Below are 27,032 nucleotides of genomic sequence, written 5' to 3' on the forward strand. Positions count from 1 at the left end.
TGCCAACATTTGTTCTGGAGGTAATGTGATTATACCTTTTTTCTTCCCATCACCACATGTCTCTCAGTAGGTTTACTAATTTCCTATCATTTCTTCTCCCATTTATCTTTCACACTCTATTAGTACCTTATCTTCCCAAACCCACTCCAAAAAAACAACTGCCAGTTTCTTTCACTCTTCTTTTCTGGTGCTTTTACATTTCCTTTCTCCTCTTACAACAGCTTTCCTCTCTTATGCCTTTCCTTTGTATCCCAGTTTAATGTAACCTTTTATCTCTTTTTCCAGTTTCCTTCAACACCTCCTCTGGCCCTTTCCCTTCAGAGAAGAGCAAACTCCTTTGCCTCTTCCTACACTGAGCTCTGCCTCTCAGCCGCTTTTACTCATAATACAGTACAATAAGTTCCTGGGTCTGGCATTGTTACAACCAAAATAAAAATATCATAAAGACACTTACTGTTGCTGGCCGCTACTTTGATAGTCCTCTTGCTCTAAGAATAAGGGAACTGTCACACATCAGTGCAAACTCAGAAAAGTCTAACAGCCACAGACTGCAAATGCATACAACCTAATTGGCCCAGATGCAAATATACACACCTGATTGGCAGGGCAGTTCTTTCCACAACTGCAACCTATAAGTTTACATTACTTAATGGGCCCTGATTAGGGAACTGAAGGATATAAATGGATAAATGAAAAAGGCCCACAAAACCCTCCAGCCCTATTTAATTTTTATTACCTATTTGTGAGCTATTTTGTTTTTTACAAAAAAAAAATCCCTTTGGAGATGGGGGTGGGAACTGCTCTCCATAGTTATTTTTGTGATTGGCTGTGATCTGCAAACAGCAGACTGGCCACCACGGGAGAAAGATAGACAGAGAGAAACAACTCCGGGAAGTCTCTCAGACTTCTCAGTAAGTGGACATTTAAGGATATGTGTGTGGAGCACAGGAGGGAGGTGGAACTATGGTTTTGGGGAAACAAGCACAAGGATGGTTGTTTCTCTATGACATTATTTATAACCTATTGTTGGTTATGTAATGCCTACAATTTTGCAGGGAACAGCAGCATCATGCAGCTTGCTGCTAACAGGTGTAGTGGAGGACACTGTCTCGTTGACAGGTGTTGAAGTAAGACTCCACTGCCAATCCGGTTAGGTTCTGTACATCTTGTTCTTCACCTGCTTGGGGCAGCTGCTGCCAATTGGGGCAAATAATACTGAACTAGATGGACTATAGGTTCAACTCCATAAGATGCATTACATTAAGCACTAATTAGAGAAAAGGGAATTATGGTTTCCTTGTACTGTTTATCTCTTAGAGCACCATTCTATACCTACTTACTTGGGAGTAATCACCATTAAATACAGTGCCATTTATTTCCAAGTGAACATGCACCAGGTGTTAGGCATCTAGTTTTCAACAGAATGTTTATTTCTCTTCCTTAATATTTTTTTCCTTAACATTTAATTAGGTCCTGTTTAATCAGGCTAGCATCCCTCGTGTCCCACGAGTAAAGCAGCAATAATGCTTTACGTATATTTTATAAGATGCATTTGAACTGTATCTCAATTTCTTTTGAAAGATATATTCTCCTTTTAAAGCATTCTTTGTTTAAACAGGCCCTTGTTTCAAAATTCAAGGCTAAGATGTTCCTTGTTTCTGAGTTACTGGAGATGGGTTCAGGTCAGTGAAGAGTTTAAAAATAAAATAAAATGCAAGCTCATCCAGAAGTAGTCTCCAAATGCTCCAGGTAACAAAAGATGCTAAAAACAAAAACAAAACCCTGTTCTCATTGAAAATATTCTGTAGGCAGCTTCCATCACACCATGGTGCATCCTGGGCATCTGGTTGTCTTGCCATTTCCAACTGCTTCCAGTAAAGGAAGATGCAAAAACTTCCTGTTCTAACTGAGCATATTCTGTAGGCGGCTTCCATCAGGAGGACCAGGCTAGGAAAGCCAGCTGATTCTACAGGTCACAAACCAGTGGTTAAAGCTGAGGGAAGTGAACTGTCCAAGTGAATTGACTGAAGGGTCCAGCTTTTAATAGCTAGGCCCCTCAGAAATGGTCTTATACTAGATCAGGCCATTTCCCCATCTGTCTATTACAACTGGCAGCAACTACTGTATCTCAAATGTGTCAAGCAAGCAGAGGTCCTGCCCGTTGACTCTACCTGACACTTTAAGCTGAAGAGGGAAGGTGCTGAACCTGGGACTCTGTATGCAAAGCATAAGCTCTGCCATTCAGCTATGGCCCCTGCCCTCACTTTGCTGGTTCAGCTGGTGTACCTGCAATAGAATAACATTCACAGAAATTAAATTAATCCTGGATGGATTTTTAAACTCTGCATAACAATAAACAGAATAAGGGCCAGTTAGAGAGGACTGGGGTGGGACATATTTACTTGCCAACCTGTTGCCCACCACTGTTCTATAGCTTCAATCTGCAGTCATACATGTAGGTAAAGTACCAAATGTGCCTGCATCTCTGGAAGATGACAAGATGCACACACAGTTAGCAAGGCAGCGTGTGACTCTGGGGAGAATGAAGGTTGTAGAAGGCAAGAATGGGAACAGTGTACTGGGCTGTGATTACAAGAGCATTTGACAACATTATGAACATGATCTGTCTCTGCCATTCAGGTTGTGCTGGGTGAGGATCTTCAAATATCCCTAGTAAGTGTTAAAATGTTTAAGTTCCTTAAACTTTCCTGCCCACTTCCAGACAATCTGAGTATACATCTGCTGGTCAACGTGATGTCTCTGTGACCATCTTCAGTTTAATTTGTATCTGGTTGTTATTTGAAATATGGGACCTATTGACTTCTTCCTCCTTTGCAACTCCCAAAGATGTAGGACAATCAGCCCATCTAAGCTCAGACTGGCAGCAACTCTCATTCATTTGTTGGTCATTTATATACTGCTTTTTGGCCCAAAGGCTTCCAAAGCAATGAACTGGTTGAAAACAAAAGGAAATACAATAAAAACCACATTAAATACAAAAGCAAAAGTGCAAAAAATCAGTAAAAACATATAGTGTGTGTGTGTGTGTGTGTGTGTGTGTGTGTGTGTGTGTATTAGCCTGGGTCTTTCCCACTCCTACCTAAAGATGCCAGGGATTGAATTTAGGACCTTCTGCATGCAAATCAGATGCTCTTCCACTAAGCTAAGGTCCTTCCCCACAACAGCTTGTGCCACACAATTCAAACTTCACAGGAACTGAAAGTGGCCAGTTGAGGACAAGTGGAATGGAATTCAAGCCATTACTGGAATTCTAATTTGAGACAACTTTAGAGAAGAACTTAACAGCTCTTTGCTTGTCCTCTTGGGCCTGACGCTTGACAGGAAATGAGCTTGAAAGGTTCAGAGGCAGGTCACAGAACTCGTATCCCTGCCAGCTGCTCGGATGACCCTAGCAGTGTGTTTTGAGAAACCTGATACACTTGCTTATTATTAAAGCCTTTTTTCCTTGGAGAAGTCACGTCTAACACTGGGTTCTACCAGACACATGGCTAGCCTATTACATCCTCCCCCTCCCCCCCACATTCTTCTCAAGTGACACTTGTTATATGACCTAAGACTAGAACAATGTGAAAAATCCCTTGTTGCAACGCAAGGCTGAATGTGCAAGGATCATCTTGTTTACAGGAACGCTCCTGCCTTGTTTGCATTGCAGCATTTGTTGTGCCAATCCTTCAGACCACCTCCCCTGAGGAACCAAAACCAGAGCTGGAAATTCCTGGTGTCTGAGATCCTGAATTCTGGAAGGCACAATTAAGCAGGTAAATAGTGTCCAAGGCTGAGCTGATGAAATGTGGAAGGTACATTTGAGTGGACACAGTACTTTGCATTCCAGTTCACTATTTAAAAGTGTCCTCCATACTTATGCCCCATTCTAAACAGGTGATTTTGTTAGCAGTGGTATTTCTTAGAAGCAGGAAACATATCAAATCAGATTGCCTTATGCAGATTCTTTTTTCCTTTTGGCAAGGATGCCTAATATTGCTGCACACAGTGCTTCCCCCACCCCACAGAAAAATAGGTGCCGGTACTCACCATAAAGTTGCTACAGTAAGCACCACACTTTTGATCCTATGATGGAAGAGCTCACAAGATCAATGCCCCAATAAGGTTTTGCATCTCCCATAGTCACAGCCTTGGATTCAGACGTCAAGCATGCCTCTCACTCTCAAGCTTCTGCCGGCTCCTAGCCCAGTTCTCACACACAACTCCATTACCCTTCTAACTATCAGCCAAGTGAAAGACAGGGCATACCCATTTGGCCTCCGACACAAAACTATTTTCTTTGTTACCCTAACGGCCCATACTTAGGGGCCATTAATTTATCAAGAAACTTGCCTGGCTCCTTCAACAATGCAATCTCACAACACTATGTTCTTAAATTAAGGTTGTATGTGCACCAGCATGTGTCCCACTAGAGCAAGGGGAATATTATAAGAGCAGCCCTGTATGATTAGGCCAAAGCTCCATCTAGTTCAGCATCCTCTTTCCAACAGTGGACAGCTCTGCCTTCAACAAACACACAAGCAAGAAGACATGAATGTGACAGCCCCTCCCAATTGCTTCCTCCTCCCCAGATTGGTATTCAGAGACATACTTGGTTTGGCCATCACCACTCATAGTCATAGCTCTCCTCCCCCTGAATTTGTTTGCATGCACAGGTAATATCTCTGCGATGTTCACGCACTGGATATTCTTTTTTTGGATCTTTGTTCTAGAACAGGGGCAGGAGATTATGGTACCTCATGGGGTACCACCACCCCCGCAATGTGGAACTAGAGCTACAGAAGCAGCACAGAAGCAGAGTGTATAGACAGTGCCAGAAGCATGCCATGGATTTATTTTAACTACATATTTAAATATTATGTTGCTGATTTTATTTTTCTTTCTTAGATTTCTTCATTTTCCTACCCTTTCCAGTTTAGCCCTTGGCTTTTCTTGAGATTAAGTTGCACATGTATGACTCTGTATTAATGTTGCTGTTCTTTAATTTCTTCCAACTCATGACTATCTTGTAGGGATCCCAGCTTACCTTGCAGATGCCCCCAAATCCCTCAAAGGCCCCAGCACATTATTCAGCATTCATATGAATATTTTGCACACCTCTAGTGTTTGTTCCTCTAAGGGTAAGAGTTGTGTTTGTTGATTTACACTTATATAATTATCAATTGCTGTTTGTGTGTTACTTCCATAAAACTGAATAAACTTTTTAAGAAAGAAATAATTTAAGATTCTTGAAATGTTCATATGCTGAATTCAACCAAAGTGTAACTTATTATTATTTTAACCAGCAAAGTAACCCTTATCTGCTCGCTTTCTCTCTGTAGAATACAGCAAATATGTTGTTTGATATAAACTATAGCAAACAGCTGGTAGAGACTGCTCACTGGTCATTAAAAAGAAGGAATGAAGGAAGAAAAAGCAGAGAAACCATTGCCAGTCTGGCATTTCCCCTTGAGGAAGAACCTCCAGTGGCTCCTAAATTCAGAATCCACACACTAATTCTGTGATTTTCCCATCCAGTGATGAAAGCAGCAACAGTGACACTGACTCCCAGTAGCTGTGTGATTAAGCCACAGCCTGTGGAGAAGAGGGCCAGAGTCACATGCTTTTCAAGGATTTTTATAGTGAGCTATAGTGTGTTTTCCTTATGCAAATACATTAGATGAGGCTCCAGTTCAGATTTTACTAATGATGGGGCATAGCTTTCATAATTCTAGGGGATTTTTTTCTTCAGGTTAACATGGGGTGGGGGGGTATATCTAGACTAGGGAGAGAACCACAGACCTTGATGTTGAATATAGCCCCGCTATCTGGCTCATGGGACCCGTTGCACCAGTCCTGCTTTGCACTTTCCTTGAGTGCTTTTGCCTGTCTGGCATCTGTTCTTGAACTGTGATGATGTTTCTTACTTGCCTGGATGTAGATATCTGCCTGTGCATGCTTGAGCACACATTGCACGCATGTGTATACACATTAATCTCCAAATTTTGGGGGACTTCCGGCGAGGTCGCCATCGCGGGCGGTCGCTGGGTTGCCTCGGCTGCGAGGCCACCCAGTCTAGCCCGGGGGTTGGAGCCCCGCCACCGCTACGCGGGGCTCCAGTGAGGCCGGGAAGAGCGTCCCGTGCCTCGGGCTCCCCGGCAGGCCCGCTAGGCTACGCACCCTTCCCTCGCTCCCCCTGTAAAGGGGGAGTGGGGGTGAAGGGAATGCGGAGCCGGGCCATTAGGGGAAATGCCCCAACCGGGCGGAAAAGCGGCGAGAACTGGCCGTGGTGAGCGAGACGTTCTCCCTGAGAGATGAAAGAAAAAGAAGCTGGAGGTCGTAAGTACTTGATTGGATTTACTGCTGAGTTTAAAGACTTAACAACTTAACGACTTAACAACCCTGGAGGCTTTAGATAAAGGAGTCTGCCTGTCTCCCTTCGGAGGCGAGAAAAATAACAGATTGTGATACTGTTGCTATCGGATGGATATATTGTTAAGACTTTTTGAGGAGTGAGACTTTATAGATCTCCCTTGGGGGAGGAAGAGGATGGAAAGTTGAAAGTTTTGGTCTTTGCGCTCCGGTTTCAGAGAAAAATGGCTGCGAAGACTCTGAATCGAAGTGGAAAATTACTGCTATATGATGAACAACACTGAAATAGAAACTGAAATCTGATACCTATGCCCGTCCTCACCATGTTGGGCTTTGTTTTTGAAACTGTTTTGGACTTTGAACTAACTGATGAAGAAAGGATTATTATATTGAAACTGGAACTGATTAATCGGAAATTGAAGGTTTTGAGTGGGGATTTGAAGGAAAATTTATTTCCCACAGAGGAGACCTTCCAGACACTCGATACTATGGAAGAAAATTTGGGCAAATTTGGGCAAAGAGCTGATGGAGCTGATTGAAAAATTGAGCGAGCTGGCATGGCGATCCCCGGAAAAAGAAGCGTTCCTCGGTGGTGGCAGTCCGAGGACGGCAAGGAATATTATATCCAGCCCCCGAGGTGTGAGCTCGGGAGCGATGGTCAAGAAATTAAGATATCTACAAATAGAAGAATGCAGCATTGAATGGGAGAAGCCGAGAGACGAACAGTGTATCCTGATGCTCGATGCAAGGATGGTTGGGGAAGGTGTCTGGTTTTGTGTCTGGTCCTGTGGATGTATAAGAAAAGAGGACAATCTGAGGAGCAGTTCCGGTGAAAGATGGAGAAGGACATGGGACAGAGGGGGGATAGGGTGAACTATATTAAGTATAAAATATAAATGCTTTGTTATGGTAATCTGAAATCGGAGGGTTAAGACATTAAGTTTTATTTTAATTTTTAATAAGAAAAGGGATATTTTGAAACTTTTTGATATTAGCAGCAGTTCAAGGGAAGAAGAATAGTTTAGATTTAATATAAGATTAATTTGTTAAGATCCAAAGAATTGTTATTAAGATTGTTGTTTAAGGTTTGAATTTTAGTAAGTGATTAAAATTTTTAGAGAAAGGAAGTTATTAAAGCAGAATATGGATATAAAACCGAAGGAGAGAGGGTGGGGGAAGTCAATTGTCAAGATTTGGAACTAGGATATTTTCTTAAGTGTATAAACAAGAAGAATTGTATTTGTGTTTGTATTTGATTTATATATGTAGGTGTGGGTGTGGGTGTATGTTTGTTATGAAAATACCAATAAATTCTTATTAAAAAAATATTAATAATCTCCAAATTTTGTATGGATGGAATAAGGCCTACTATCCAAAGGTAAGAGTCACATCCATTGTCCCACTCATTTTTTCCTCTAGCTCCAACCACTACTGGCACACAGCCCAGAAGGTACCCCATGAGGTACCATAAGTTCCCGTCCCTGTTCTAGAACAAAGATCCAAAAAATCCTAAAGAATGATATGAACTAATGCCAGTGTACTGGAAGAAGCAAAGATCACCAGTGTCCAATCAATGATTCTTCATCAACTTCATTGGACTGGTCATGTTGTGCAGATGCCTGATTATCATCTTCCAAAGCAACTACTCTATTCCAAACTTTAAAATGGAAAGTGTAATGCTGGTGGTCAACAAAAGAGATTTAAAGACTCTCTCAAAGCAAATCTTTAAAAAATGTAATATAAACACCGATAATTGGAAAACACTGGCATGCGAGCGCTCCAATTGGAGAACAGCCTGTACCAAAGGTGGCCATGGACTTTGAAGACGCTCAAATTCATGACGAAAGGGAGAAACATGCTAAGAGGAAGGCATGTTTGGTAAACCCTAAGCGCGATCAACTCCTGCCCGAAAACCTATGTCTCCACTGTGGAAGGACGTGTGGATCCAGAATTGGCCTCCACAGTCACCTATGGACTCACTGTTAAAACCGTGTTCATGGAAGACAATCTTACTCAGCTACGAGTGATCGCCAAAGAAGAAGAAGAAAAGGATTATTAGAAGTTTTAACATTAAACAGACATCTCTTAATAACAATAAAAAGTCAGAGAAACGTTGATTTGGGAGAGTCTCTAAAATTCCCTCACAGATGTTCTTCAAATCCTGGTCTCTCAGCCTCCACAGGCACACAACTAAGGGAATATAAAACATTGTGCTTCAGGATTTCAGGCCAGTATTAAACTATTCTTAAAATCCTTATTTAGAGTCTTGTTTGCCAAATCTAACACCTCATGGCTGTTGCATTCCTCTGCAGCTGGCCCAGGCGCTGAAACCTGTGGAATTTTGTCAGAGGCTTGGAGCAAATGAAGATCCATCTTTGCCATGGCATTGCCACAAATATATGTCTATTACAAAAATTACTGAGATTAGCATAGGGTAGACATAAGAGTCCTCTCAGGAAGGGGTTTATTGTGGAATTGTTGCTCCTCATGCCCACAAGTTTCTTCTTAAAGGTTGCTGTTTTTGCAGTGTCCACATGACATCATCATCAAAATACTGGCCCCTTACTGCTGCAAAAATCTGGTAAATAAAAATAACTCCTTACACAAATCTGCAACCACTGCTGGTGTGGAAACACATTTGCACAAGAGAATAGCAAGGAATATAATGACTGGGGGGAAATGAGATGTGTGGAAATGTGCATACAGAAAAACTACATCTGAATGAGCCAATTGCGATGGAAGGTTTCCATCTGGAAGCTCCCTTAGTATAGGCAGAAGTCTGAAGAGTGATTTCATGGGGAAAGTGCTCACTTTGTAAGGTCAATATATCAAGCTGGGAAATATCCCAGGGAAAGATCCATGAAAGCGTAAGTATTGATGTGGAGAGCTACATCTTAACTAAATGTAGCAACCACTGGACACCCATCTATTTCCATCTTTCATTATATGAGTCCATTCCACAGCCCCTGTAGAAGAGATTCTGTTGGATAAAGCATAATACCATAGCCAGTGAGGTGATGTTAATAGAAGCCAAAATTGTCATTCATTGTATCAATAATTTTAGTTCTCTTGCATAGTTTTGTGCAAGTTTACTCATAAATACTACGTCCCACAATGTTCAATGGATATGTAGCAGGAATAGGGAAGCTTTGGCTCTCCACATGTTAAAAAAGGTAAGGTAAAGGACCCCTGACAGTTAAGTCCAGTTGCGAACAACGCTGGAGTTGCAGCGTTCATCTCACTTTACTGGCCGAGGGAGCCGATGTTTGTCCGCAGACAGTTTTTTCCGGGTCATGTGGCCAGCATGACTAAGCCGCTTCTGGCAAAACCAGAGCAGTGCACAGAAACGCCATTTGCCTTCCCACTGGAGCGGTCCTTATTTACGGTATCTATTTGCACTTTGATGTGCTTTTGAACTGCTAGGTTGGCAGGAGCTGGGACCGAACAATGGGCGCTCGCCCCGTCACAGGGATTTGAACCACCGACCTTCCGATCGGCCAGTCCTACGCTCTACAATTCCCATCATCCCTGACTTTTGGTTGATTCTCTTGTGCCAATTAAGTGGTGACAGGGCATGAGTACAGACAGCTGTATGCACACCTGGTTGTTGCTTTTAAAAATAAAATTCCCTGCCTATGACCTATGAATTGTGCAAACGTACAGAAGAGGCATTTGTAAATTCTCAGGATGCACTTTGGCACTTTTCTGTTTTTTTGCAAATTTGAGGGGGGGAGAGAGAGAGCATTTTGCATGGGGATTCTGATTCTGGCCCCCACGCAAGTTGGTAGAACATGCACAAGCCTATTATGCCTTCATTCTGCCCTGTTCTGGGTCCTAAGGGCCCCACGCATCAGCAGTCACACATCAATTGGATGTGCACAAAATGGTCACCATCTGTATATATGGTGGTCAGCAAAGCTGGAAATAGTTATGAGCACAGCCAGAAAATAAATGAAAGTTTTGAGGAAGCAGGCATGGAAACGGAAGTATCATAAAGGGGCAATTGATCTGCCCACCCAAAAACCCACTGAAACAAGTCATCTATCACCCTGAGCAGTTTGGAACCTGACCTACCCACAATTTATTGGATTATCTCCATATCAGGTAAACCCAAATTTACAAAGGGAAAAACATCGAGATTGTGTTGTTTGAGTTAACTTCATACAGGCTACACAAATTAACTGGGGGTGCAGACAGCTGCAAACACATTAAAATCCCATGTAGACAAGCCCATGGTTAGGTGAGCCTCAATTTCTCTTGGGTTCTCTGCAAAGGCATGTAGCTCTCCATTTCATTAATTAAATGGTTAATCAGAATCACCAGCTTCTTGACTCAGTGACACCCCACCCTGGGCCAGCCTCTTATTTTGAAGGCTGGGCTGTCCTGCAATGCTACTTGAACTAGTCTCTCATAATCACAAGTAGCATTCTGCGTCTGGTGCAATCCACCCTAGAAAGGGCACTTTTCAGGTCAGGAAAAGAATGGAGCACAGAAGGTGGGTCTGGCTTTGTGGTAGAATCAGCTTCACAGGGAAGCTGCCCTTTGTTAAAGTCACATTTGAATAGAAGAACGATATGTAGCAAGGAAACAGGACCTGGAATAAATAAGCACAAAGCACATTTCCTAGAAAAATGTGTTTAAGTACAGGTTGTAATCTTATGTGTGGTCTGACCTTTAAAGTTAGAGCACCCATGGTGGATGAAGAAAATAATCTTAACTGACCAAGGAAGAGTACAATAATTGCACAATAAATTACCTATATGTTAGGAAGGATTCTTCCTAAGAGGACAAGCTGCCCCAATCCCACAAGGAATGAAAAAAGCTTAGGTTATGTTATTTCTTCTTGCCAAAGCAACAAAAGGAGCTAAACAAAAATGCAAACTATTTTAATTGATCCCGTCTGGCTCCCTGGGGGATGATGTGTTCCTCGGCTTGCAGACAACAGAACCGAGGAAGTTGTCCCATATTCATCTGCCGATTGTCTACTCAGAAACATGGAATGCACTGAGCACTAGCAAAAATGAGATCAGAGATTGGCTTGGAAGCATCTGAAGACAAATGCCTGCAAACTGGAGTCTCATACAGTAGTGCAGAGGCCAGGGAATCTCATTTTACTGTGGATTAGCTCTTTAAATCAATTGCTTTTCTTTTTCTTTATGAAGTGTCAGCTATGTGTATGTCATTGTGCACACATTAGAAAAACCAGAAGAAAACTAATGCATGTGAGGGCTCCCAATATGATGGAAGGAGGCCAAAGGAACAGGAATGAAGAAAATAACAAATCAATTATTATTTCCAAGTATTTGCACATGCTCAAAGATGTATACTTTTACACCAAGTTAGAGCAGCTGTAACGGACATTATAGAACGGGCTGCCCAACCAGTGATCCAAGCATTGATTGCGAGGTGTTTAGCAACCCCCACTTACATGTTTGCAGTCCTAGGCAGGCAGCAAAAGGCAAAAAGTTTATCACGCCCCTTGTATGCCACAACCTATGCAAGTCTATTCTATAGAGCAAGGGTGGCTTTCCAGATGTTGTTGAATTCCAGCTTCTATCATCCCTGACTATTAGCCACTCTGCAAAAGCACTGGAGAAGCAGAGGGAAACACAGCAAGAAGTGTTGCTGGACGCCATTGGTGTTTTCCAAGTGCTAAACTGTTTTTGAGGCTTTTCCAGTTAAAACAAAAGCCCCAACATAATCAAGTACTAGACTGTTAAAAATACTAGTGCTTAACAGATAGATGTAGTTCATTAAAACTGTATACCGTTACTATTAATAACTACCCTCCTATCCTATAATATCTACTGCTACTATGCCCTGCTATCCTGTATAATGGAAGATGCACTCTTCCATTGTCTCCTGAGACAGAAGGATGCCAATTAACTTTTCCTATGCATATTTCAATAGTTAAATAGCCTCACTCTGCCTAACAGTAGGGCCAATGCTGCCAACAAAGTCCAGCCTTTGTTTGCAAAAAGTGATTTGACTGAGAATTAGCATCCTTAGACATTTTGCAAACCTGTAATAAGGGATTGGTCCCTATTAAAGACCAGAAAGCCAAACTCAAGCAAAGCTTGAAACACAGAGGAAGTGAGAAAGGAAGCTTGAGGATATTTGTTTCTTCTCCCTCTCCCTCCACCCCACTACAGCCAAGAAATAAAGAGAACTACCGGTAGCTTTAGCCAGGATGTGTTACTGAGGGCTTACCCAGACTTCCTTTCATGCCACGTCTCTAAGCACAGGTCTGCGGGAAACCCAACTTGCTGTTTGTTCCATTTTGAGTTAAGGAGCAGGTTTTCACAGGGGAAATGCCAGGAAGGAGCAGTTAGACATGGCACTATAAAGCGCAGGCCTGTGCCTAGAAAGCGTGGGGCAAAAGCTAAGTATGGATGGATGAGCCCTGGATCACCACACCCCCTACACACACACAGAGAGAGAGAGAGAGAGAGAGAGAGAGAGAGAGAGAGAGAGAGAGAGAGAGAGAGAGAGAAGTAGATTAAACAGAGCAAATTAATACAGAGATTAGTGCCTCTGATGGTACAAAAAGTGCTTTCTCCTAATCAGGGTGTGCACACCCCCTATTCCTTGAGTCCTGAGGAGTCCATTCGTAGTAACTAGTGAAGTTAAGATGATAATTCCCTACCTCAGATGCTTCAGAGATTATTGGAATGGCATCTTGTTCCTCATGTTGCTTCTTGAGGCCAATGAGCAATATAAAAACCAGACAGGAGTTCTGTGAAACTTAACTGGAAAACGTGGACTACTGTCCAATCAGCAGCCACACTGTCTTCCCCCGGAGCAGACAATAGGAGGACTCACTCTTTTCTGCTGTGTCTTCCTTCCCCAAGAGCAGGTAACAGGAGCAATATCATCACAAGAAGAGCAGAATAGCTCACTGTCCACCAGCAATAACTGGGGACAATTCCTTACATCCTACTAGGGGACTGACTGATGCTTAACCATGGCCGATAAGTGCTCTTTCAATGCCCACATATGTGATCAATGGACATAGGATGGCTGATGACCAGGGAGTGAACATCACTGGGTCCCATTGTACATGCACGCATTGGAAAATGTCTCCAATTTATGGGATGTTCATGCACTTGCTGAAAGTGCATTTTCCCACTCTTTACTTTGGGAGAGGAACTGCTTTGTTCCCAGGTATGCAGCTTGATGCTCACTGAATAAGGGACCAGAAGTAGCATTTCTAAACATGAATAGCTTGCATTGTGGAGAAAACAACTACAGATCCACATGCAACATGGCTCTAAATGTGTTCATTCAGAAGCATATTCAGGATTTAAGCCTGTTGATAGAGTAGACCAAGACATTTTGTCTGTACAGCAGCTGGCACATTGGTGTGTTAAATAAATATTAAGTAGCTATAATTGGGATGAATATATACTCTGTGTTCCTTCATCTGCTAGATGGAATGTCCAGGATATTCCATTTCTATGGCTCTAAAATGGGGGGAGAGGTTGCTTTCTGCATTCATTTCACACATGGAAGTTTGATGTTCTCCAGCCCGAGCCTTGTTTTAAGCAGTTAATCATAATAATTTTTTCCTGTGTTGTTTGTTTAGCTACAGGATGTTTAAGATTCCTCTCTTCTTTTGCCCTTTCTGCAGCTGCTCTTATTGTTTTGCCTGTGTCTCTGCTGTCTTGCGGTAGCTTTCTAGGCATTTCACAACAGGATGAAGATCAACCCCCCCCCCCAATAAAGATTAGAAAATGGCAAAACAATGAGGGAGGAATCACAATAAACTAGATTAATTTCTGAGATTGGAAGTCCTCTCTTGACTCTTCCTTTTTAAAATTGGGTTTTATAAACAAGAATAAGGGTCGTGGGTTGCGCTGTGGGTTAAACCACAGAGCCCAGGGCTTGCTGATCAGAAGGTTGGCGGTTCGAATCCCTGCAACGGGGTGAGCTTCTGTTGCTCGGTCCCTGCTCCTGCCAACCTAGCAGTTCGAAAGCACATCAAAGTGTAAGTAGATAAATAGGTACCGCTCTGGTGGGAAAGTAAACGGCGTTTCTGTGCGCTGCTCTGGTTCGCCAGAAATGGCTTAGTCATGCTGGCCACATGACCCGGAAGCTGTACGCCGGCTCCCTCGGCCATTAAGCGAGATGAGCACCGCAACCCCACAGTCGTTCGCGACTGGACCTAATGGTCAAGGGTCCCTTTACCTTTTAAACAAGAATAATGTTATACAAACAAGTATACCATGTTTTCTCATGTATGTATGTCAGAAACATATCATAATAAATGTGGAAAAATATCTACAACATATGTTTTATTATTAGTGGCCAGTGTATAAGTTCTTGGTTTATGGTCCAGCAGCTCTGTAAGGCTATCTATCAAAGTGTTAAGCTGAACCATTTTCTTGAGAAATGACCAAGCACAAAACTGGAGATTCAGCAAAGACCCAGATTCAGGAACCCAGATTGCTACAAACAGTCTAAAATGAATAGAGGAGAAGGACATACTTTGGAGGGGAAAGCAGCAAGTGTGTCCGACTCCATTTCCCCCACCCTTGTTTTACAGGATATGTTTCAGGTGTCACAGACAGACCAGTTTCAGGCAATTGACGAATAACCAGTTATCTCTCAACCAAATGTGGTCTGGACCAACTAGCCAAATGGCCTTGCCTGGAATGAAAAAACAGCAATGCGCTCTCTCTCTCTCTCTCTCTCTCTCTCTTTTGCGAGGGTCGGGAGAGAGATACAGACCTTTGGCAGCATAAAAAATGTACCCTGCTCTGCCTCCTTCCACACATGTATTTTTCCACAGGATAGCAGATAGTAGAATGGTACTGAAGCCTTTTTGTGTTGAAGCTGTTTGTTCTGTGCAAACACATACACATGTGCTACCAAAAAACAAACAAAGGAGCACAGCAACCAGAGTGCTATCAGAAAACAGCATGGAGGATCAATTTGAAACAAGCATAGCAAATCTTCTTTGTCTTATATTTTAGATTGTTCCAGTGCTATTTTTCTAGAAAAAGAGGTGCTGGAACTCACCTTTTTCTCTTATAATGGCAATGGTGCCCACCTGAGAAGTGCTGGAACTGAGATCCGGCTAGTACCTGCTGAAAAAAGCCCTGGATTAATTCATGAAACAAGCAAATGTAAATATGCATTGGTAAGAGACCATGTAAATGGTCCTTTCTGACCAAAAGGTGGCAGTGTTGCTCTCCCCTCTAACTAGGCAAGGGGGAATGTCAAAATGTCACTATCTAGTTATACAAATATACTTTTCAGACCTACAATAAGGGTAATATGACTTTTTCATGCAATCAGCACTATACTTTTTTAACTCTGGGCATGATTTGAATTCAAAAGTGACAGTAGGAAAATATTCTGATCAACACATACAAGCCACTATGCAATTTATCATTTACTGTCTGCTGCTATTTTCCAACTCCCCTAAAACCGGCTTTTTGGGGGGTTAGTATTTATGGAATTTGTTGTGTTGCACTCTTCAAGAGCATGGCTTACTGAAGAATGATTCAGTTGAAACAATATTTTCTCTAATTAGGAAGTAAGAACATGTTGGCTTTTGCAGTAATTACTGTGCATTCTTTATCAATTGTTCCTTGGAAAACTAGATTGCGGCCACTGTACCCTGAAACAATATTTGCAAAGTAGGATGAATCAGGGTGTTGAATCATGATCTAAAACATCTCTTGTATGATCTAAAACATCTCTTGGGTAAATCACAAGACTTGCTCAAGGTGCCAAAAAGAACAGAAATGGCATCATGACATTTACAAAAATGAGAAAGCCCTGAGTTCCAAACACCTAATCCTATGCAAACTTTCTAAAGTAACAATGCAAAGTTCAACAGAGAAGTAGGGCTCATTTTTTCCCCTGTCAAATGCCGAAGGTTACAGTTTCACACAATCCCAAACCAGCATTGGCCTTTCCTTCTAATCCAGAATTATCTCCACCTAGAATGTTTCCCCTTTCATTTGTATAGTCTTGGTTGCCTCCCTTTAAGCCTTAGTTTCCTGTTTATTAGCTGCCTACCATGCAGCAACAGCAGAGAATGTGGAAGCATCCAGTGGCGTCGCTAGCCTCTGCGCTGCTGGGGGCGGCGGCAGCGCAGAGGCACCCCCTGGGGGAGGGGCACGACGCACGTGTATACAGAAAGGGGGGATTTCCCCCTTTCCGAGGCTTTTTTTCGGCAGGGGGTGGTGACCAGTGAGGAGGGGGTGACAAGCGTGACAACCCCCCTCGCTGGTCGGCCCCCCCCCCGCCGAAAAAAAGCGGCAGAAGCACCCCATCCGTGTGCTGCTGCTCCCGGGGTGACGGAGGGAGCGGCGGCGCGTGGGAGTGGCGGGAGTGGCCGCCGCTTGTCACCCCCACCCGCCGCTGCTCACCCTGTCACTGGGGGCGTACCGCCCCCACCGCCCCTCCCCAGCGACGCCCCTGGAAGCATCAATCCCTGTGCTCACTTACTGCCATGTGAATGGATGCTTTCAATATAGCATTCCACATGGCTTTTCAAGACATCTGTGTGTCATGCCAACATACACCAGCCTCTGAAATAGTGCAATCATGTTGTCAAGATGTGCCATATGATGGCTGAGCACACACAGGGTCCTCCCATGTCACTGTGCCTCTGAGCTCCCCCACAACCCCCCATGCAGGTTCTCATAGCTGGGCCAAGATCAGCCGCTTAATTTTCAAAAGAGGGCTGACCTCTCATCAACACATCAGCCATCTTCATCCCTCGGCATAGGAATGATTTTTACTACATCACCTTATAACAAGTTTGCATTACTTATGTCTATGCTGGCTTTTCTCCCCCCCCCCCAAAAAAAAACAACTGTACCGTTTCTGGGCTCTTCCTAGAAGTTTGAGAGCTTTTCTATGCATGCCTTATGCAGAAAGAAAGGGTACAATTCTCAGCTCCATCACCATACTGCAGGTAAGGAGGTCATATTTTCTATAATAAACAAGGGAGTGGTTTGTTGCAGAACTTTCCATAATGTGCTATATGGAAGAAGTGTGTGTGTGATTGTACGTGTTTGCATGGGTGAGCATTAGAAAATGTGTCATCCACCTTCAGTCTGAAGTTGTACTGGCCATATTTGTACCTCCTTATTCCGTGTAATGTGTAGTAGACCAGATGTGTGACTCTCTTATGTGCCAGAGGTTCTTTCCGTTTGTACTCTGTGCACGTTAAATACCGTAGTCTGGCTTTTTTAGATGTTTTATTTCTACTGCCTCTGCCTCTATGAACATGATTGTTTCCTCCTTATGAAATCTCAGACAGGAAGTGTTCCCATTCCACTATAGGTTCATTGTGACCTCTCTTTGCAGCCTATTTTCCGAGTCATCAAAACTACTTTAAAAGATGCATTTGAAACAAGTTTCTTTTACACTTTTCCCAAAGCACAGTTCTCTGTAAAATCCGCATGTAGTTATGCTGACAGTTGGTGACTGTGGTGGGCTGAAGCACACAACCAGTTCGCCCAATAGAAAACAATGCTGACCTTCCCCCCCCCAAAAAAAATAGTCAAAATGTAATGTTATTAATTGGCCTTAAATCTGGCTATATATACACTCGGAAAGAGGTATGGTAATACCCCTGATGAATCATTATTGTATTTATGAGGATGAGGAACCAACCCCTTGGCTTACCTCCTTTGTGTGCCAAGGCAGAATTTTTATATACAAGGCCAGTAGTAATAAATACATTATTATTTTTCAAAAAAGAAAAAAAGAAACTGTAATAATACAGCTGTTGGGGAAGGTGATCACAATGATGATGTTTGTGACACGGCCAATGTGTTTAGTAGCTGGAGTTTATATAGGGAAGGAGGAGTCACCTATCATCACATCATTTATCAGGCTGTTTATTGCCTTGGGTGACACATGTGCTTGTTTAGTTAGCGCTGGTGTGCAGCCTAGATTATTTCTTTGGCTCTGGCTCTAGAGCAGAAAAAGCAAAACGTCTCAATTTTCAAAATAACCATATGGAGTAACTAAGGCCCAGGTGTATGTGTTTGCACACACCCATACATGCATATGTGTATTTTAAGTCCTATTTCCCTTGTTTTATTGCTTTTCTTTATCTTTCTAATGTTCATAGGTGTTTACTACAGCAATGTACAGAGAGATGCACAGTTGCTTATTTGATTGATTAGCTCTTTTGCGATGGCTACCTTATCCCACACTTCCTTCAACTACAAGGTAATCTGCAATCAAGGGACGCAGGTGGCGCTGTGGTCTAAACCACTGAGCCCCTTGGGCTTGCTGATCTGAAGGTTGGCAGTTTGAATCCGTGCGACGGGGTGAGCTTCCGTTGCTCTGTCCCAGCTTCTGCCAACCTAGCAGTTTGAAAGCACACCAGTGCAAGTAGATAAATAGGTATCCCTGCAGCGGGAAGGTAAATGGAGTTTCTGTGCACTCTGGTTTCTGTCACGGTGTTCCGTTGCACCATAAGTGGTTTAGCCATGCTGGCCACATGACCTGGAAAGCTGTCTGTGGAAAAACGCTGGCTCCCTTGCCTTAAAGCGAGATGAGCATCACACCCCATAGATGCCTTTTACTGGACTTAACTGCCCAGGGGTCATTTACCTTACTTTTACCTAATCTGGAATCACAGAATTGTGGAGATGGAAGAGATCCCAAAGGACATCTAGTCCAACCCCCTACAATGCAGGAATCACAGCTAAAGAATCCCAAAAAAGGAAAGTTGACAGTTCTGCCTTGCACCCACCCACATACATGAAGGTAAGTTCACCACTTTCTACTATCAAACAGCTCTTACCACCAGAAAGCTCTTCCTAATGCTTAGTCAGAATCTCGTTTCTTGTCAGTTGAATCCATTGGTTCATTTATTTATTTATTTTTTGCTAAGGAACAGCAAAAAAACAATCTTGCCCCATCTTCCATGGGAAAGCCCTTAAGATATTTTAAGATGACTATCATTTCACCTCTCAGTCTTCTCCAGACTAAACAGACCCCACTCCCTCAACCAGAAGCAACACATTTCCCCAGAACTGTCATATGGTATTGCATGAAGGTAATAAATGCCACTTAAGAGTGCTGCTATTTGAGTAATGGGCCATAAGAAATCTCTTTCACATTCATTTGCATAGGAAATAAAAGGATGTTATACCGTGTCAAACTTGTCTCTTCTGGAAGTTCCTTGTATAACTCTTCTATGATAGCTAAGTCATTCTGCTAAGGCCACATCCCACACAGCATTAAACCAGAGCCATGGGTCTTTCCGATTGATTTTTCCATTGCTGGGCTATCACCAGGCATGCTGCAGTCAGAAAAAAAAACGACCATTAATACTTTAAAATCCTTAAGACAACTTGAAGTAAATTCCAGTGTGAAGAGTGTTAATGCTGGATTAGGCTGCAGGGGTTGTTTAGTAGTAATAGAAATAACCGTGAAAACATTGATCCATTTTTTTTGTACAATAATACATTCCCACTATACATGCATATCACATCCAGCCTTCCCACAGCATTTTCAACACAGAATTTTAGCTAGTCTTATTGGTGTCCAATACCAGTGGGGGAAAATTGAATCATCTAAAAACAAATAAAATATGCTAGGTGACAGGTATACTAATTAGCAATGTATTTTGTTCCCTGACAGCAAACACATTTTTCCTGATTTACTAAACTGCAGAGAATGCTTTGATTTCCTTGGTTCTGTCTTTACCGGAACATCAGTAATCATAATTTTTCTTCTGTAAAAGTACTAAATAGTGGCAAATCCTTACAATTCCTATGTAGCTGTCATTTTAAGTACACTCACTTGGGTGTCCCAAATGAACTCAGTAGGGCTTACATTTGAGGAAATCTGCATAGGATTTTGTAGGTCCCTGACAATGCCCTTTCAGAGCATTTGTCACTTTTCCTTGAAATATATTTTTGTCTGAAAGAATATGCTAAAAGGGTGGGGAACCTTTTTGGCCCAGTGTATGTCTCCACCCCTTATATTCAATACAGGAACTACACATCCTCTTGAAGTGAAAAATGGCATCCAGCTACTTGTGTGTCTGCAAGGCATGACCACAAATGGTGGGTGGGGCAGATTTGGGAAGTAACTCTACCCTGGATCATCTGTTCATGGCATTAAGGGATTTTTCAATGAACAAATCTAGCTCTACCAAAAGTCAGATCTGGAGAGGTGTGTGGGTGTGGGTGTTTTCCAACCCAGAATCTCTGAGGGCACTCAGTGGAGAGGCAGAAGCAACAGCAAAACATGTAGATTAGAATATACAGTTGTCCTGACCCAGCAAGGGCAGAAGTTCAGACTCCCAGGATTTATACCAGGCCTGGCCAATTCAGAGGCTATACACTGCCTGCCAATTGCAGTGAGTGATGTTGAATACCCCTATTTCTCTCTGTGCCTGAAGATGACTCTGAGGTCTGAGAGCACAGTCCCAGGAAGTTGTCACTACGCTATATCCCAGCCTCCAGCATGCTATGGAGTCTCACCCCAGTGTTCCCATGTTAGCTTCAGCAGTGAAGGAGCAGCAGTTTGACAGGAAGAAATTAAGCAGGCACTGCTTTTCCTGGCACGCACATAAATTGAGGGAGAAACCTTCACCTGCTTAATTTCTGTGTGTCAGGCTGCTGTTATAAAGGCATAGCTGCAGAGCCAGTAAAAAATTTGGCAACCCCATATGGGATGAAGGGGGGGAGGGTGAAATGTGCAAGCCAAAGAGGGAGTGTCTGACAAAGGGTGCCTGAAATTAAACAGATCTGGGAAATTCCATCCCTTGACGTCCCGCAAAGGAAAAACAAAAAACAAAATAAGATACAAAGATCATATCATAATTAAACTGATAAAAGGGAAGCAAAGAGCAATTCTGCTGGAGTTTGCCACTTTAGTTGGTGTTTCTGCAACATATCAGGAGCACTTCCACGTTGGAGTTGTACTGTATTGTCTTCTGAAAAAAATACAAAATGGAGCAGGGGTATTTGTGACATATTAAGTGGTATTGAGTTCATGTCTCATCAAGCAATAGGAAACAACTCCAGATAGAACATTTCGGGGCTTTTCAGGGCATGATAGTGGTTTATCAAATGATGCATGGTGTGGGGAAAGTGGGTAGAAAACAAGTTTTCTTCCTCTCTCATAATACTAGGAGTGGTAGTCAACTAAATTCTACTCAGAGCAGACCCATTTGAATCAATGAACCTAATATGTATGTATGTATGTGAGAAGTGTGGTTATGTAAACCAATTTTAACCTTTTTGTGTTTTTCTTTTTCTTTTTCTTTGTTTTCTTTTTCTTTTTCTTTTTTTATCTGTATTGTTGAGACTGTAAATATTTTTAATGTGTGTAAATAAAACCAATAAAGATTACTTTAAAAAAAAAAAGAATCAATGAACCTAAATTAGTCATGCCCATTAAACTGAATGGGTCCACTCTGGGAAGGATTCATGGTGAGTACCACCCTAGGACTCCAGGCCTTGTAGCTGAAAGATTGAGAAGTGCTGCAGTTTAGTGGGAGAGTATCTGCTTTGGATGCAGATTTCCCCAGGTTCTATCATCTGCAGGTATGACTGGGAGTGTCCCCTGCCTGAAATCCTGGACAGGCACAGCCAGTCAGTGCAGACAATACTGAGTTACATAGATGGACCAATGGCCTGACTCAGTATAAGATTCAGGATACACAAAAGGAAGTACTTTTCCATCGAAAGACTCCACCAAGCACTATTTAAAATATTGGAAGAACATTACAAGCACTTTCTCTATTCTTGGCCAGGAGAGTATGTGTGACTTTTACGATCCATATTAGTCATGAGCTTGAAACTTTGATTTGAAACTTTCCTCATTATCCAGATTCTAGAATAAAAATATATTTGGGCCCTAATCCAGAGGGCTGCAGGAACAGTGGACAGCTTCATAGATGCTCAGCACATGTGGAGAAACAGTGCAGAAAGCAGTGTCAAGATGTAGAGGGATCACTGAAGCATAAACCACAGAGCAAAGCAACTCATCTCTACTGGGTCTTTCCCCCATGAAGCAGTTGCCAAGACTGAAGATCCCCACCTCCTCAGAGCTTCCTAGGTCCTCTCCTCTCCAGGGTTTGTTTCTAAGCAGTCTGAGACTGCACCTGCACAAAGCTAACTTTGCAGACTCTTCATGCCTCTCCTGGTTCTGGGAGACCAAGGAGCTTGTTGCAGCAGGAGAGGGAGACACCCATGCCTCTTCCCCAGCTGAACGTATCTCTGCCTCTTAGCCTCCCTTTTCTCTTGCTCCAGTTTCTGGTTTTGATTCTAGATTTCTCTCTGTCACAGACTCTCTGAGCAAACTAAGTCCTGTTACCTCTTCAGCTTCTGACACCTCATCCTCCCAGTCTTCTTCCTCTTCTCCCTGTGACCACTCATCTTTCTCCCACCAACAATCCCTGGGCTCTGAGCCTTCATCCAACCAGTCCATGGCTCCATACCCTTCTGAATCCCTCTAAGGATTATCCCTCTAATTTATCATGATGTTGATAAATCCTCCAGAGATTAGGGAAACCATACCTTTACAATTTATAGCCCTTTCTTTGTATGGATGTCATTGTGTTCATTTAATGTATATTATTGCAAACTCAATAAAAATAGATCTGTGCTTTGAGTTATAAGGTACTGAACTGCTCCAAAATGGCATCCAGAAGACTGAATGGAGGAAGAGGTTGCAGTTCAGATCCTGCAGTCCTATGAGATCTTACTGGGCAGTCACAATCATGAGTAACCAACTCATCACAATGAGTAACCCACAGTGTGCTAAAATGTTGTCAACTAGCATTGCTAGTTGTGATGCATTTTCAGTCTAAAAAAAAATCTGAGGATTGTATATGAGTTTAAGCTTGACCAAAGCTGAGCATTTAACTCCATGCTTCGTTTGCCCCCAAGAGTCACCAATAAGGCTCTTCTATCACAGCATATAGTATTCTGCACTGCCCCATCCACCTCCAGTGAGAGAGCGTGCCAAATACCACAACATACAAGTACTGCTTTATAAGCAATATTTGCTTTATTATACTGTATCTGCTTAACTTCTGGGAGAGTTACAACTGCTGCAGATGGTATATAGCAGCCTCAGAGAGGTGAACTCTGAAACATGGTATATCACTGCCATACCTTAAGAGATCCCATGACAAATGCACCCATTCTTTATATTAAAGGAGCCTGTGAAAGGTGCCATACCCATCACAAGGCCATCTTAAGAAACAAGAGGCTCCTGGAGGTTTCCCCAGTTTCTTTTCCTTCATTAAAAAAGTGTATGTATTGGGACAACCCGTTTTGCGAGGAGAGCTGGAATTCGTTCTTGGCTTTGTCAGGGCTGAATGCTCAAGAGAGCAACTGAGAAGCATTCCCTGCTGTCAGGCCGAGTGTGCACATCGTCCAGAGCATTATTGGGGTCAGCAGAACTGCTCTCAGCATGAAAGAGGAAGCCTCCACGTGGCAGCATCTTGCGTCACTGTGGGGCCTGCTTGTCCAATTGCACATTCCAGTGTACGGCTGGCTGGTGGTGGTACACCTAGGAATCTGGAGTTCTAATTAGTCTTACTGTGTTTATCATCAATAATTCCATGTCAAGCCATGATGACATCTGTTTTACAAAGCCAAACTACACACACACAATATAGCATATATTATAACTCATTCTACATTTGGGGACCTGTCAACAGTTTTGAAGGAAGAGTTTAGCAGTTTTACATCAGGGTTAACAACTAAATGTTGGCACTGACCCCCAAATAGATGCAATAGATGTTGTTGATTTTAACCAGATATTATATGTATCAGTTGGCCACAGTGTTAGGAAGTGTCCTTGGCAGTTTATAACAGCAAGACAATGACGCTAGTGGTAATCTGCCAAAAACTATATTTTAGCTCTTCTTCTTATCTGGTAAATCAGTTAATGTTTTCAGCGTTTGCTTGTGATATTCAAGTTTATACTAGTCTGGTTACGTGCGAGCTCATCCACTTCATTCCACATGTGTTCTTGATCCCCATATGAAATGTACATCTGAACCAACAACCTTTTTATTGTGCTATGGCAACCAAAGCTACTTGGGAGGACTTGCATCAGGATTCAGCGTTATCAGGCACCTGCCAGGACTCCCAACCCAACTGGAGGGTTGACTTGCAATGGCCTATAACCCCTTGGTCCTCCTCTATGCGGTTGCTCCCTGTCACCCACATTCTTCAAGACAGCAGAAAGAGGGTGACAATAACTCACAGGGACCTCTGCATACCTTGTCCTCTCTGAGGGGTCCAGAGGTAAACAAATGGGATGGGGCAACAGCAGTGAGCTGGAGGAGGGACTACTGAGAGCATCTTGTCCAAGTGCCCCCCCCCCCAAAAAAGTCCTGGAACCAGCCTTGCCACTCTGACACTGTAGAGAAGAGGTGAGGAAACTGTGGCCCTTCAGGTGTTGTTGGTCTCCAAACTCCCATCAATTTGAGCCAGCATGACCAATGATCAAGGGTGATGGGGGTTGTACTCCAGCAAGATCTGTGGAACCACAAGCTCCCCATCCCTGATGCAGAGCCTGCATCTTTTCCATGGTTCGAGGGCCCTTCTGTCCAGAGACCCCCTCAGGGGGTTTCCTTAAGAACTGAGGAAAGGAAATACAGCCCTCCTTTCTTCCACAACATACCTAACAAGGAAATCCATCTGCTTCTGCAAAAGAGCAATAACAACTGCTGCTCCTTTTCCTCTTCCCCTTTGCTATCACTGCTGCCTGCCTTCATCTCACAGTAGAGCTTGGTCCCAGAAGGAGAAGTGAAGACAGGAGGAAGTGAAGCAGATACACCTACCTATGCTCCACTTCTGGGCCCAATCCCAATGGTGACATGGCAGCAGGTGGCAAGCAGATAGTGGCACTGGCAAGGATCAGCAGCCTACTACCATCTGGAAGGACCACAGGTCTGTGGCAGAGCACATACTTTGTATAAGAAGAGGTCCCCCGGTCCAATCCCTAGCATATTCAGATAGGACTGGAAAAGACCCCTGCCTAGAACCTTGGAGAGAAGCTGTCAGTCAGTGAAGACAATCCTGAACTAGATGGACTAATGGTCTGGCTTTGTATAAAGCAATTTTCTATGTTCCATGACGGTGCCTGGGATCAGAGGCACAGGTCAGGCAGCAGCACTTGGTCCTCCACTGCCAAGACCCTAGTAGTATCCACGTTCTCTGGGCATGAACCAGACTTGCAATGAAGCTGTGGGACCTTTGAGGGGCACCAAGCAATGCTGCCAGCCACATCTTACATGTGCTGAAATTTCAGCAGTAGCAAGTGGTGCCCTTTCTAATTCCAGAGTTCATTCTAGGCCAAGCATTAATAGCTAGATTCAGGTAGTCCAGTCAGCAGCTGTCCACTGTCAGTATCTGCTCTCCCCACTGTCCAGGTGCTTTCCCCTTCTGATCATTGGTGCTGAGTCTGTGAATGAGCATCACCCAACAGTTTTGCCACTGGGTTCACATTCCAGCCAAGAACGATTTATATATTGAGACTGAGACCACATTAACACCATGCATCTAAACCACGTTGTTGTTGTTGTTGTTGTTGTTGTTGTTGTTGTTGTTGTTTAGTTGTTTAGTCATGTCCAACTCTTCATGACCCAATGGACCAGAGCACGCCAGGCACTCCTATCTTCCACTGCCTCCTGCAGTTTGGTCAGACTCATGTTGGTAGCTTCAAGAACACTCGTCCTCTGTCATCCCCTTCTCCTTGTGCCCTCCATCTTTCCCAACATCAGGGTCTTTTCCAGGGAGTCTTCTCTTCTCATGAGGTGGCCAAAGTATTGGAGCCGCAGCTTCAGGATCTGTCCTTCCAGTGAGCACTCAGGGCTGATTTCCTTAAGAATGGATAGGTTTGATCTTCCTGCAGTCCATGGGACTCAAGAATCTCCTCCAGCACCATAATTCAAAAGCATCAATTCTTCGGTGATCAGCATCAGTTCTTCGGTGGTCCAGCCCTCACTTCCATACATCACTACTGGGAAAACCATAGCTTTAACTATATGGACCTTTGTCAGCAAAGGTAATGTCTCTGCTTTTTAAGATGCTGTCTAGGTTTGTCACTGCTTTTCTCCCAAGAAGCAGGCGTCTTTTAATTTCGTGACTGCTGTCACCATCTGCAGTGATCATGGAACCCAAGAAAGTAAAATCTCTCACTGCCTCCATTTCTTCCCCTTCTATTTGCCAGGAGGTGATGGGACCAGTGGCCTATGATCTTAGTTTTTTTTATGTTGAGCTTCAGACCATATTTTGTGTTCTCCTCTTTCACCTCCATTAAAAGGTTCTTTAATTCCTCCTCACTTTCTGCCATCAAGGTTGTGTCATCAGCATATCTGAGGTTGTTGATATTTCTTCCGGCAATCTTAATTCCGGTTTGGGATTCATCCAGCCCAGCCTTTCACATGATGAATTCTGCATATAAGTTAAATAAGCAGGGAGACAATATACAGCCTTGTCGTACTCCTTTCCCAATTTTGAACCAATCAGTTATTCCATATCCATTTCTAACTGTAGCTTCTTGTCCCACATAGAGATTTATCAGGAGATAGATGAGGTGATCAGGCACTCCCACAGTCATGGCTTCCCCCAAAGAATTCTGGCAGCTGACATTTGTCAAGGGTGCTGATAGTTGTTAGGAGACCCCAGATTCCCCTCCCA

The 27,032-nt window shown here is 43.1% G+C and overlaps 1 long non-coding RNA gene across 1 annotated transcript in view; it reads right to left on the minus strand.

Annotated features, from left to right (window-relative positions):
• LOC117048628 overlaps window positions 1-19,652 on the minus strand; it is a 42,899-nt gene extending 23,247 nt beyond the window's left edge. Inside the window, exon 1 of the long non-coding RNA XR_004426861.1 lies at window positions 19,508-19,652. This is a non-coding gene — a long non-coding RNA (uncharacterized LOC117048628). The remainder of the gene's footprint in view (window positions 1-19,507) is intronic.
• Between the last annotated feature and the right edge of the window lie 7,380 nt (window positions 19,653-27,032).

Source organism: Lacerta agilis, chromosome 1 (genome assembly GCF_009819535.1).
Source record: "Lacerta agilis isolate rLacAgi1 chromosome 1, rLacAgi1.pri, whole genome shotgun sequence".
NCBI classification, from domain to species: Eukaryota; Metazoa; Chordata; class Lepidosauria; order Squamata; family Lacertidae; genus Lacerta; species Lacerta agilis.